The 15,509-nt window shown below is 30.0% G+C and overlaps 1 long non-coding RNA gene and 1 pseudogene across 1 annotated transcript; one reads left to right on the top strand and one right to left on the bottom strand.

Annotated features, from left to right (window-relative positions):
- Positions 1-10,185: 10,185 nt before the first annotated feature.
- On the bottom strand, positions 10,186-11,696 carry LOC122522729. The gene is made up of 2 exons (XR_006305139.1): positions 10,751-11,696; positions 10,186-10,387 (listed from the first exon to the last, which is right to left on the bottom strand). It is a non-coding gene; the product is annotated as an uncharacterized LOC122522729 (long non-coding RNA).
- A 1,588-nt stretch (positions 11,697-13,284) lies between these two features.
- Positions 13,285-14,281, top strand: LOC122522731 (annotated as a pseudogene).
- The last annotated feature ends 1,228 nt before the right edge of the window (positions 14,282-15,509 follow it).

Here is a 15,509-nt window from a genome sequence, read left to right on the forward strand (position 1 = left end):
TTGGTCTCTTGTAAGGCGCAAATATCAATGTTATTATCTTTCAGTTCTTTCAGGGTGTTTCTTGATCTTTATTATTGAATGACTTGATGTTCCATGTAGCCAGACGCATTATATGTTCTTTCTTCCATTTCGTTGTCCATTTCCTTGCATGTGTCGTCATCTGTATATCCGTCCTTCTCCGAGGCAGAGTGTCAGTTCTATGAGCCGTAGCCTTTTTTTTACGTGGGTAGGGAGCTAACCTGATCCAACAACCTTCCTCCTTTTCCCGGGCTTAGGACCGGCAACATGATCGCTGATCTGCGATCATGCAGGCGGAGTTTTGTATTACTTATTCGTATTAATATATAACATAGTACTTTTTAGTAATCATATAACGGTTTTATCCGAGGTTTTCTTGTAATATATGTTAAAATTCTTCATGTTATCATGGCGTGTTGTTATCTTACATAGCTAACTATTATATTAATGCTCGTACTTGACATACATCCGTTTATTTTTTATGCGATGAAAAGGAATTTGTTTCGGAATTATCAAGAAATTCTCAGGAGAATCGTTACGTAAAATACGCCTGGATCTCGTATTTTGCAGTTATCCTTACACACCCAAAGAGATATCACGGACTTGCAATTCTATTCTCAAAAGTATTTATAATATCCTCGTGAGAGATATTCCATTCCTTATTGAGAATATTTTCCAATAATGTTTGAAATACTCAAAATCAAATAAATAGTAAAAAGAAAGAAAAAACAAATGTATAAATTCTTTCGACTAATAAGGACAACTTTTGATAAAGTTATTAAATAACGAAAAAATTAAATCAATAGGGACACTAGCGAAAAAATGACGTTTATTGCTGTTTATATTTATAATTCGAGTTTTTCCAAATTAAAATTTTTAGAAAATATCCTACATATTTACTCAAACAATTGGAAATATTTTATTAATAATTGTTACGAAATTTATACCGTGTATTACAACAACGTTCTATTCGAACGGAACACGAAATTTACTTTATAAAATGATATTATATATTATCGTGAAATGGCAAAAAACTGCTTATTAGAAATAAACATATAATAATAATATGTAAAGGATGGTCAGTTAATGCAATACGAGCTTGAAAATAAAAAGTTACGTACTACCGAGGTTTTTTATACTTGGCTTTTGTTGAGGAAGCCATATACACCCAACTTGCTTTTTATTCTGTGAAAGCCATTGTTGGTTGCGAAATTAAATAAATATGACAATGCACGTTTCCTGCGTTAAAAAATGGAAAAAATCGTTAATACAAGATAGATTCGAGCATATAGCGGCACAGTTTTATTCGATCATTTTTTATTTCTATATCCAAACTCTGCTTGGAAAGAAAATAAGATGTGACGTCCCGCCACGCGTATAATTTCAAAACATTGTTTTTTCTTTTGTAATACATTTTCCACTAAACAAACATATCGGGAAACCCCCTCCCTGTTTCCTGCACGTGTACTACCAATTTGTCCTCGACGGCGGTACACTCACCTATTCGCATTATCAAGCGAAGTATTGATTGATTTTAATTCTAAGAATAAACGAATTTTTCGTAAGATAGAATTTTTAAACGTTTTTAGTTAAACTTTTCAACTTTAAGAAATGTAAATAAAGAAGTTAATAAGATGATTAATCTTAAACTTTGAATTAAAATTCTGCCATAATTATTATGTTTTTGTTATTGACTTTACGACAATTATAATTATAATTATAAATATTGTTTTACTATTGTAGAATTTTTTTGCTTTATTTTATTATTTATCCTATTCAGGGATGCTGCATATATTTGTACGTTTAAATTACTTTTTAAATTATCGTTTAAGTGACATATTTCATTTTCTATTTTTTTTAATTAATAGAATTTCTGACGACTGAAAATGTATAATACGTAACTAAAAAAAATGAAATATAAATAAATATAGAAGTAAAAAATTTGTCACGATGTACAATGATAGGTTCAATTATCAACTAAGTCTAATTTATGGAAATAGTTGTGTAGATATGATAAAAAAGAACTAATAAACAATATTAACGTTTCCAATAATTTGACAAATGATACGACGAAAAAATTAATTTTAGTTAACGACAATATAAAGCGTAGACTTATATAACATAAAATATTTCATATAAATCAATTTTATAATCGTAAATGAAATAATTTCTTAGAAAATATTTTTTTCTTCTTTATTCTTTGATACAAAATACCACTAAAACTCATAATACGCGAAAATCTAACATTTCTGTACTAACACGCAAAAATATAATTACATTTCGGAATATAATTGACTCTTATCCTCGTATATATAATGAAAAACAAAAAAAATCCAGTTTCTAAGTAAACTTTAAATTCGTAAGAGTTTGATGATAAGAATGTTACGAGTATATAATATGCAAAAGAAAAGAAAAGAAAAGAAGAGAAAATGAAGAAAAGAGAAAGAAGAAAATCATGTGAAAGGGAGAAAGATAAAAAAAAAGTGAAAACATATGAATACAGATATAAAAGAAAAAAAAAGGACAAAAAAAAGAAGGAAAGCAAAGAGAGTAAGTACGCTCCTGTTTTCCGTAATAATTTCTGTACACGTGGGAAGCTGGAATTCTCTTAACATTAGCCTCAGAAAATAGAGCTGCTTTTTCTTTTATACTTCTTTTTTTACTACTCTTTCGTTTACTCGTCTGGCTTTTTCTTATTTAAAAAAAAGGAGTTGCAACTATAGCAATAAATGTTTTTGCGCACTGGAGTGCAATTTAAAGGAAAAACAGTTATCATTGTCAAGAAAAGAACAAAGCGCATCGCAAACAGAATTCAGGATCGTGATTTTCACTAAACTTTAACTCGTTTCATTCACTTTCTTTTTCCCTATTATTATTTTCTACTAATTCTCGGTTTTTAATTAAAAACAGTTAAGCACCCAATAATTTAATCGATAGAATCTGACCTTTCCAAGAATACAAATCTGTCTGGTATAATCAATAAACTTCTAAAGCCCGTATATTTTTTTTCGTAATTCTAAAGAAACATATGCAACCTGAATTCAAGAAATATGAACCTTTAAATAGAAATTGGAAATAAATTAAATATTTTCAAAAATATTTAATTCACGTCTATATCTCTTAAGTTAAAATCGATTATTGCAACATAAAAATCTTATTGATTACCTATTAAAGATTACAAAACAAAACGTGTATATCGAATTTAAAAATGATGAAAAATTTAATTAAACTTAAAAAAACTATTTAGTATAAAATGAAGAATATAAAGAAATTGTAGTTACAATGTGTTTCTTTTTATAAAACGTTTTTTCTCGATATATATATCCACAAAAAAGGTTACTATAAATTGATAAACATTAAATTCAACCAGAAGAATCTTCATTAACATTGCGATATTGTTGTATTAGTTCTAAGTATAATGAACCGTCAGATTCTAGGTTTTCAATACAGGTTTTCACAGTTATATTCGGAGATTTTCTTCGGAATGACTTAATAAAACATAAAATAAGAAATCTCATTGAGAAGTATCCGGACTAAATTTTGTTTCAAGAATCTTGTCTCAAGAATCTCATTCAAGAATTCTGTCCGCATGACTTCACTTACTCCAACACTCCAACTATTCATCGCTAGAAGTGGTGCTGAAATTTACTTTTAAAATTACGAAATATTACGTAATCTTGACCGAATAAATCTTTGAAATTTCGAGATTTTACCATTTCTACCAAATAACGAGGAAATACTTGTTGAAAAATCCAAAATATTTTTAAATTTCTGTATATATTGTGTATTAACCCTTTAAAGATAAATAATCAACTTTAACTATTAAAAAAATTGTTTATTTTTCTTCATTTTATTTATAAAATAATATTATAAAATTATAAACATATAAAATATAAAAATATAAAGTTCAAATTTTGTAATTTTCCAAATAATTCCAAATGAAAAAGAAGCAAATGCTTTAGCAAATAAAATAAATATAAATTAAATTTTCGAGTACAATAAATATTCCAGAGCGAGGTATATATGGAAATATAATAATATTCTAACTACTATTTTAAATACTAAATTCTAAATTCTTTAATTGAAATAAAAAATTCAAGTAACAAATAAAATTTCAGCAAATGAAATATTTTATTTTAATAATCTAAAACATGAAATCAAATTTCTTATCTTTGAGCTTTAAGTAAGTATTATATTTTACATAATAATTATTAAAGTAAACTATTACAAAATAAACATGCAAAAATGATTTCCAAAATTTACCTACTTTTATATCAGTAAATGATTTTCTCCATTACAAATTCATTCGATGATCAATAACTCGAATTAGCATAAACGTCTGTCAGTGGACTTTGAATTGAATAGGATGTATTTAGATTAAATAGGTTTTTATTACTCTTCCCCTTTAACCGGTTTGAGGGATTAGTTCTCTCTATAAACATTTATTATATCATTTCATTTCTCCGCATTGTTAGACAATCGATTAGATAAAAAAATAAACGTTGTTTTAAAATTAATAATTAAATAAAAAAAAAAAAATTAAAAAAATCATTTGATTAAAACTTAAATAAATAACAGCAATTAATAACCTGTATTACATACCTTTCTAAAAGTTCGCTACAGCAAATTGATTAAAAACAAAAATGAAAATCTTACTTCCATTTAATTGCCATAGTGTTTTCCCTGGGAATGATCCCCTTCTCGAAGATGTATCTATTTCTTTCTTCTTTGCGATCGACATCTATATAAAAAATGTGTCGTTTGCCGTCTACCTTTGCGAACCATGTCTTGACTATAAGGTTCGACGTCGTTCGAGTAATAATATTATCAAAGAGAAAGCACAGAAAGGCGAACGCACCTTTATTGAATTTTAACGAAGAAGATAAGGTAAAAAAAAAGAAAAGAAGAGAAAAGAAGAGAAGAAAACTCCGCCTATAAAAGCAACCTTATATAAAACTTTCCTAACGAAAGAAAAAGATATAAAAAAAAATTAACCTTAAAAGCACTTATTTACGCTACTGCGTTCCTACGAGCAGTTGTCCCCCCCCCTCCCACATCTAATTCGATTTTGGCTAGTACTTCTGTTAGCCATATGAACTAACTTTCTTTTATCGTTCTCCTCCCTCCTACTTCATGTAACTCATCAACACTTTAAGAATTACAAGGAAAGCAAGATATAACTACCTATAATTTATCCTATGCAGAGAAAACGCTCTTACATCAAAATATAAATATTGAATTGAAACAAACATTCAAATCATTTTTCTTCATTTGGAAAAATATTTTTCTTTTTAAACTCAAAATGAACATAAAAAGAAAACAGAAACAATCGTTTATCGAGGATGAGGAAGTAGTAATCTTCTACTTGAAAATAAATAATATAGATTTTAATATATTTACATATATTTTAGTTTTTCTAAGATAATATAAAACAGACGTCTATTTATTAATTAAGACAATGAACTAATTAAAAAAATTCTAGTATATTTATAAATATATTATAAAATAAAACATAAAATCAAGTTTTTCGACCTAGTATGACTCATACATTTATCTTGTTTTTTCGATTTGGCAAAATACAAAAAAAGATCGTTTTCTTGTTATTTCAAATGCAGAAAAAGGATGATCACACACACATTCGAATTGTTTTATTATAAATTACAGGACTTCTATTAATTAATTGTTGAAATGTAATATACATTTTTCCCGTTTTCTCCATTTAAACAAAAAATTAAAGGAAAACGAGAAAATAAACCATTTTTATGTTTTTTAAATTGGATAAAATTGAACAAATATACGATACAACTAAATAATTAAATAATCTAACGTATGTAATTAATTTAATAGTGCAACGGCAGTGTAATATAATAATATTACTGTAAGAAAATAATGAATGACGCACACGTATTGCTGCAAATTCTTTTTTACAAACAATGTACTCTTTATCTTTCCACACCTAAATACTGGTACTATCGACAATGAATATTTCGATTTCTACTAAATCAGCGAAAATGTTTGGATATTGATAAAATTCCGTGTACAAAAATAAATGTTTATTCAAAATTTGTTAAGAAAAAATACCTAATATTAAACTTATTTACATTATAAAATATATTAATAATAAATATTCGCTTCACTAGAAGCAATATTTTTGACTGGTATACACCCATCCCTTTATTTACGCCGATTTACCCTTTCGCATTGATTTCTGAACGCTTATAAAAATCACATGAATAGAATCTTCCTATTTTAAAGAAAAGACATTGTAAACAAAACTAGTATAAATTTTTAAAACATCTAAGGTAGTAGCCCACTGTGACGGGTTGAAAAAATTGATTTTTTTTTTTTACAATTTTCGCAAGAAAAACATCTTAAAAATATTTTCTCAAAGTTCCAGACAAAAATTTTAAATATTTTTTAAAGTTATAGCCAAAAGAAGATAGCGCACCGTAATGTATATGAAAGTGTTTGAAAAACTTTGAAAACGCTCTTCTCGAAACCACGTTTTCGGAATTTCGGGGGGAGAAATTTTTAAAACTATTCAACTGATTTGGCTAATTGAACCCATTATTTTCGAAACACATTGCTAAATGCGTAACCTTTGAAACATTAAATTTTTTATAAATTAATTTTTTTAAACAATTTATCGAAGGAAAAATTCGATCTTGAAAACCTTATTTCACAATTCTGCTATTTTTTTTTTTTAATAAGCATATTATAAATTAGTTCATTAGAATGAAGCCTAAAAACAATAATTTGTTTAATTATTTTAATTCAGATGAGACTACGGAAGGCTGTGTGTTTCTCCGAAACAACTAACCTTTTTTCGAGAACTCAACTTAGAAAGACAAAATTATTAACAAATTAATGTATAATTAATTAAAAAATGTTTTTCTTTTACACTTCGATACCAAAAAAAACAAGAATTTCAAAGCGATAGGATTTTTTAATGAAATTATCTGAGTCTCCTAGTATATAAGGATTTTGAAGCGTTAAAATAATAATTGAAATTATAAAATAATATATCAATGTGATTAAATCTTTAATTAAAAATAATTTAGGATATATACATTTCTTTAAATTACTATTTAATCCTATGGGATTGTTTGATCCTGATTTATGAAGATATATTAGATGAATAATAACTAATAATAAAATTACAAAGGGTATAATAAAATGTAATGAACAAAATCGATTTAATATATGTAATTTAACTAAAAAACACCCCCCTCCCAGATTCATTTAACTAAATTTGCTCCAATGTAAGGAATTGCTGATATTAAATTTGTAATAACAGTTGCTCCTCAAAATGATAATTGACCTTAAGGTAAAACATATCCTAGAAATGCTGTTATTATTGTTAGTAAATAAATTGTTACTCCAATTAATCATGTTTCAATTAAATTAAAGAACATAATAGATATTTCGTTCAATTTAAAGATAAAGACAGATGAAAAATATTGATGCTCCATTTATATGTAAAATTCGTATAATTCGTTTATTATTTATGTCTTGTATCATATTTATAATGTTATTAAATGCTTCATTATTAGATGGTGTATAATGTATAGACAAAAATACCCCTATAAATTATTGATTAATTAAACGTAAGCCTAGTAATATCCCAATATTTCATCATATATTAATATAATAGGAATTGGTAATTGAATGAAAAATTTATAAATAAATTTAAAAATTATATTGTTTATATCAATAAATCTATTCATTTATTGTTTTTTTTTAAATTATTTAATTGATTTGCAAGGGACTTTTAATAATTAAACAAATTTTTGTAATTAAAATTAATATCAATAATAGTAATAAAATTAATATTATTGTGAATCAAAAGTTGGGGGTGTGTGTGTAATCTAATAGTTTATTAATATTTAATATATAATTATAATTATTGTTGTTATTAAATGTAAATTTAATTGAATTAAAATAATTTATTTTATATGTTATTTTAAATAGATATGTTATTGAAATTATAAGTAAGAGAAGGAAATTTTGTCTAATATTAAAAATTTTAATTTCATTTAAAATTAAACTGATAAATCTAAGAAATAAGATTATTAAACCTCTTATGATTATCAAAAACATTAAAAATGCATAAATTGATTGAGCTGTATTGTTTGTTAAAAATAAAGATGAAAATATTGTGTATATATAAAATTATAAAATTATTATGATGATAATTGATGTATAAACTGATAATGAAATAAATTACGATTGAAATTATAATTATTCAAATTAATAGAGTTAAAAAATAAGTTTTAATTATTAAATATGTTTATAAAAAATTAAAATATTTTCTAATAATTAATTTATATAATACACAAAATTCACTTTAATTTAAAAATATTAATTTTTGGAGGATTTTTAATATAGTAATATATATAAAAAAATACCTTGAATAATACCCTAAGATATACCTTGTGAACTACCATAAAGATTACCATGAAAAATATATGACAAAGAGCATTATCCTGAAAATTACCCTGAACAATTTCCTGACCATTACACCTACAAATACCCGGAACATTACCCTGAAGATTACCCTAAACTTTACCCTGAACAATACCCTACACATTGCCCTGAACAATACTATGAAAAATACCCTAAGCATTGCTCTTATAATTACCCCGTACCATATCCTGAACATTACCTTGTACAATATATATATGACAATAATCATTACCTTGAACATTACCATGAAAAATACATAGACCATTACTCTTTCAATAACCCTGTAAATTACTCGGAACAGTTCCCTAAACATTTCCCGGAATAAAACAAAAAAAAATACCCTAAATATTACACTTATAATTACCCCGTACCATATCCTGAACATTACCTTGTACAATATATATATGACAATAATCATTACCTTGAACATTACCATTAAAAATACATAGACCATTAATCTTACAATAACCCTGTAAATTACTCGGAAAAGTTCCCTAAACATTACCCGGAATAAAACAATAAAAAATACCCTAAATATTACACTTATAATTACACTGTACATCACCCTAAAAATTACAATATACAATGTATATATGACAATAAGCATTACTCTGAACCATACCCTGAGCAATATTTCTTACATTACCCTTAATAATACCGTTATAATTAAACTGAAAAATACCCCAAACATAAACCTGAACAATATCCTGAACATTACCCTGAAAAATACCGTGAATATTTTCCTGAATAATACTCGGATTATTACACTTTAATTACCCTAAAGAATACCCTGATCATTACCTTATCTATTACCCTGAACATTACCTTGATTAATATATCTTACAATGAGCATTACCCTGCAAATTACCCTGAACAATATGTTTACCATTACCCTCATAATTACCCTGTTTATTACTATAAACTATACCTTAAACATTACCCTGAAAAATACTATCATTATTACCATGAACAATACCCTTAAGAATACACTTAACAATATCTTGAACATTATCCTTATTATTACCTTGAACAATACATTGAAAATTACACATAATAATACCCTGTACATTACCGTGAACATTACCCTAAACATTACTATGCACAATACCCTGTAGAAAATCCGAAGCTTTGCCCTGATAATTATCTTTTAATTACCCTGAAAATTATCTTGTACTATATATATATATGACAATTAGCATTACTCTGAACATTACCCTAAACAATACCTTTAAGAATACACTTAACAACATCTTGAACATAACCCTTATTATTACCCTGAAAAATATATTGAAAATTACCAATCATAATACCATGTACATTACCTTGAAAATTATCCTGATCAATATATGTTAGAATGAGACTTACCCTGAACATTACCCTGGACAATACGTTTACCATTACACTCATAATTACCTTGTACATTACTCTGAACCATACCCTAATCATTACCCTGAACAATACCCTAAAAAATATCCTAAACATTGCCCTGTAAATTAAATTTTATATACCCTGAACATTACCTTGTAAAATGTATATATGACAATAAGCATTTCTCTGAATATTACCCTGAACAATACTCTCATCATTACCATGAACAGTACCCTTAAAAATATCCCTAACAATATACTTAAAATAACCCTTATTATTACCCTGATCAATACACTTAAGGGGTTATATCCTCTGCGAGGCAGAAAAAACGCGTTTTTTTGTGAATTTTTTCCGACGAGGCATTTTATTTTATACATTAATTGAAAAAATGTACTTAAAGAGAATTTAATGTACTTTAACAATCAGCGGTTTATTTAAAAAAATATTGGATCCCCTAGCTCCTGTAGATGATCTGCGGAGAGACCTCCAAAAAAAAGTGCTTGGCGGTGTACAAGATATCTCTGGTCCAAATTATCTGAAAACCAAAAACCAAAAAATTTTGTTTTATAATAAATAAATACAGGTAATGATCGAAGGTCTAGTCAAAATTTTGATTTTTGACAAAATGGCGGCTGTTCAAAAAAAAAATTCAGTTTTTCATGAAAATTTTTCACTTCAAAGTGGCTTAAAAAATCGAAATTATTGTCCAAAACCTTATTCCTTCGATCATTACCTGAAAAATATATCTGAGTAAGTCGTGTGAAAATTTCAAACCGATCGGTTTAGCGGTTTCGGAGAAATTTTGTACACCGACTCTGAAAACACGGTTTCGAGATAAACGCGTTTAAAGTTTCGGGAATGATTTACACTAAATTAAAAATTTTTTTTTTCAACTTACATCGTGTCATCTATTCCAGTACCATAAGAGGAACCCTCTACTTCGTCGTTTGCATCCAAAATGTTTAGTTGTTGTTGTCTACGAGCCATTCTCCCCTCGCGCGTCGACCCTTGCGCTCTTGCGTCCGAAATTGAGATGCGCTCTGCGTCCTCTTTACTCACGAAGGAATGAGCATTGGGTCCAAGTGATAATCCCATAGCACTCATATAATAAAGAAGAGATGTTTTACCTTCATTAAAGACCCCGGCTGCAATGTTTGCTGCTATTTCCACAATTTTAGAGCCAGCTGGAATAATTTTTGGTGTTATTTTCCATATCAGCTGATTATAACTTTCATTATTGTTCTGGGTAAAACCACCAACGCATCGTTCCAATAATTTTTTGTTACTTAGATCTTCGTATATTGGAAAAATAGCTGTTGCAACATCAGGTGGTAAGGCCTCATAATCAAACTGCTATCATCATATTCCACGGTTTTCGGATTAAAAACGTTCTTCCGTTTATTTCTTCGAGACAACTGTTCACTGGAAGTTCTACGAGTTTCTCTGCTAATTTTACGAGGCATTTTTTACTTTAATTAATTAAACTATACACACTGAGAAATACACAAACTGAGCAAAAACACAACTTGTCCACGTGGAAGATCACTTTTAACTGATGAGTTCACATATTTTTAACTTAAAATTCCTCAACATAGGTTTCACGTATAAACTAGACCTTTTGTATTATTATCTTAGGGTCCCAAACACAATATAAGTCGAGATCAAAAGTATAGCGGCTACCAGAAACAGCTGCTACTCCGGCTCGTGCTCCGCTTACTTTCGAACGCTCGGAGACGTTCTTACTAATACGCTCATATCTCCGAAACTAATTGTCGGATCGATTTGAAATTTTCAGAGAATATTCTTGAATATATTTACATTCAAAAAATGAAAAAAAAAAAAAAATTTTTTTTGAAAATCACAAGTGGATATAACCCCTTAAAGATACCCTTTTTAGTACACTGTACATTACCCTGAACAATACCCTGAATTATAAGCTGATAACTACCATTAACAATACCTTTAACAATACCCGAAACAATGCCCTAAACAGGACTCTTTTCATTACCGTGAACAATACCCTGACCATTAGACTAAATATTACCCCTAAAAATACCTTGAATAATACCCTGAAATATACCTTGTGAACTATAATAAACATAAACATGAAAATATATGACAAAGAGCATTATCCTGAAAATTACACTGAAAAAAACCCTAACCATTAAACCTAAAAATACCCTGAATATTACCCTGTACAATAGCCTACACATTACCATGAATAATACCCTACACATTACACAGAACAATACTATGAAAAATACCCACAGCTTTGCCCTTATAATTACACCGTAGATTACTCTGAAAATTACCTTGTACAATAAATATTTTACAATAATCATTACCCTGCACATTACCCTAAACAATATTTTTACCACTACCCTCCTTACTACCCTGTACATTAGAATAAACTATACCTAAAACATTACACTGAACAATACTTTCATCATTACCCTGAACAGAACCCTTAAGAATAACCTTAAGAATATCCTGAACATTACCCTTATTATAACCCTGAATAATACATTGAAAATTACCTTTGATAATATCATCTAAATTACCCTAAAAAATAAACTGATCAATATATATTACAATGAGCATTTCCCTGAAGTTACCCTGAACAATACTTTTACCATTACCATCATAATTACCTTGTACATTACTCTGAAAAATACCCTAAACAATATTCACCATCATAATTACCTTGTACATTACTCTGAAAAATACCCTAAACAATATCAGAATGTCATTACCCTGACAATATTCAGATCAATATATGTTACAATGAGCATTACCTTGAAAATTACTCTGAACAATACCCTCATCAATACAATTAACAGTACCCTTATTATTACCGTGATCAATGCACTTAAAAAAACCCTTAACAATATCCTGAAATTTACATTTATTATTACCCTGAACAATACATTGAAAATTACTCTTTTTTAACCCTTTACATTACCCTGAACATTACCCTAATCAATATATGTTACAATGAGCATTAACCTAAACATTACCCTGATCAATACGTTTACAATTACCCTCCTAATTACCTTGTACATTACTCTAAACAATACCCTAAATATTACCCTGAAAAATACCCTTAACATTACCCTTCACAATACCCTCATCTTTACACTTAAGAATACCCTTAAGAATACCCTTATCAATATCTTGAACATTACCCTTATTATTACCCTGAACAATACATTGAAAATTACCTTTCATAATACACTGTACATTACCCTGAACATTATCCAAACAATACTATGAACAATACCCTGAAAAATACCCTAAACATTGCCCTGTTAATTATATTTTATTTACCCAGAACATTACCTTGTAATATATATATATATATATATGACAATAAGCATTACCCTGAATATTACCCTGAACAATACTCTCAACTTCGCATTTCCGCGCAGTCAGATGTCCCGTAATCGTATTGAGTTACTATTAGCAAACTTGCATTTTGCAAATAACGAAACGATAGAAGAGGGGGCAGACTCGGAAAAGTTTTACCACTCCTAAACCTATTGTAGATAGTTACCAGAAAGACTATTCAACAGGTGAAGATATTGTAATAGACGAAACATTGCTTCTTTAGAGGGGACGACTCATATTCAGGCAGTATATCCCAACGAAATCCCACAAATATGGTATAAAACTGTTCAAATTGTGCTCTACCGAAGGAAATAAATCGTCGGCGAAAGTATATTCTCGACGAGATACCAGCGGAAGAAGGCAAGTTGGCCTAGCGGAAAACGTCTGCATTGAACTAGCAGATAAATTGATAAATGAGGGACGAACTTTGTTCGTCGACAACTTTTTATACCAGTTATGAGTTAGCACTAAAATTTTTACAATTCAAGACGCATATCGTTGGGACTGTGCGGTATAACAAAAAATTTATGCCGAGATTTGTAATGTCATACCCACTGAAGAAAGGTGATATAGTATCAAGAGAAGACGACAACGGTATTGTGGTGCTGAGGTGGAGGGACGTTCGCGATGTTTTGATGTTAACAACAAAACATTCACCTATCATGACATCAACCACGGATTATACTCATCGTAGACGTCCTCCTAAACAGAAACCTTTGGCGGTAATTGCTTATAATAATGAAAAAATGGCATCGACAGGAGCGACCAGATGGTGTCATATGCCACAAAGATACGGAAAAGTATCAAGTAGTATCGACAATTAGCACTACATTTGCTTTTGGGTACCAGTGTAGTAAATGCTCACATCGTATACCAGAGAGTCAAAAATAAAAAAATTAGAATAAGAAAATTTCGAGAGCTGCTTGTTGCCGAATAGTTGTCCCCGGAAAATTCAACTAGAACAAGAAACGTGTCCCATAAGCTGGAGATTCGTACGAATGAGCAGGGCAAGTCTGTAAGAAGGACGTGCGCCCTATGTTACTAGAAAAGGAGACAAACTGCTGAACGACAAGAAGCAAAAAAAATGTAAAAAAACTACGACCTATTGTTCCAAGTGTCCGAATTCACCAGAAATGTGTTTACAATGTTTCAACGCACACCATACGAGATAGTATAATGCAATATGTTATCTTATATAAATTAGTAAAAATTATAGTATAATATGTACATTTGTAGTATTTTTATGTTGTATATCCTATATTTATATTTGAATACTGATTCCATTAAATTCGTTTTAAAAATCCACCTGAAAGTCGTAGTAACTTGAATAAGAAGAGCGTCACCCATATGTGGGTGACGGGGCTCTCACGGAAGCATACCCGTAACCCAGATCTGGGTGACGTGACGACGAAAGTGTTAATAATTCTTACAGGCATGAGTTCGTTGTTTGTGAGATGCCATGATGTGCTTTCCTTGGTAGCGTGACCGGTGCATGAATTGGGCCGATGACTAGCTACCCGACGAAAGACAGTTGAGCAATGGGGGCCCTGGCTAAATGATTTATGATGTTAGGCCTGATAAGCTGTCCGTTGAAGTCTGCTCCAATGATCACTTCTACTACTCTAGGGGTGAGAAACTCTGGGTCAGCAAGGCTTAAGCCCCTCAGGTGAAGCCATTTAAGTTCGTGAGAGATCTTGCCATATGGCAGGATGCTGGTGACCGTCTTCAGAACTAGAGCCGAGATTTTTACTAAGAGTGGTCTATATCTGGAGTGAAGGTCGAAGGTGACCACACCTCTGTTTTGAGATGTCCTTCTTCCTTCAACTCCGTAGACGTCCAGCGTTGAGTGTCGCCGCTCAAGATTCAATTGTCTGGTGAGCCTTTTGGTGATGAACGAGATTTCTGACCCAGGATCAAAGAGCACGCGTACCTGATGTAACGAGGTCGATGAGAAGACTGTGGCTGTTGCTGTTGCCAGCAACGTGAGATGAATGAAATGTGTGTGTGGGAACGTCGCTGTGCGATCGTGATTATTGACGATCCGTTTTGACCTCCATGCGGTTGAGGGCTTAGCATCTGCTGTCGCCTGAGCCCGGTAGAGGTTCTGGCTCAACGGACCACCTGTCGCCTGATCCCCCGGAGAAGTCTGAGTGCGGTCTGGAGGTGTGCCGAAAATGCTTGAGAGGTCGGCCCCATGGAGCATGGTGTGATGCGAGCCGTTGCAGGTCCTGCAATGCCTGAGGCTGTTGCATTTTCGCACGTTGTGCCTG

The sequence above is a fragment of the Polistes fuscatus genome, unplaced genomic scaffold (genome assembly GCF_010416935.1).
Source record: "Polistes fuscatus isolate 324 unplaced genomic scaffold, CU_Pfus_HIC Scaffold52, whole genome shotgun sequence".
Classification (NCBI taxonomy): Eukaryota; Metazoa; Arthropoda; class Insecta; order Hymenoptera; family Vespidae; genus Polistes; species Polistes fuscatus.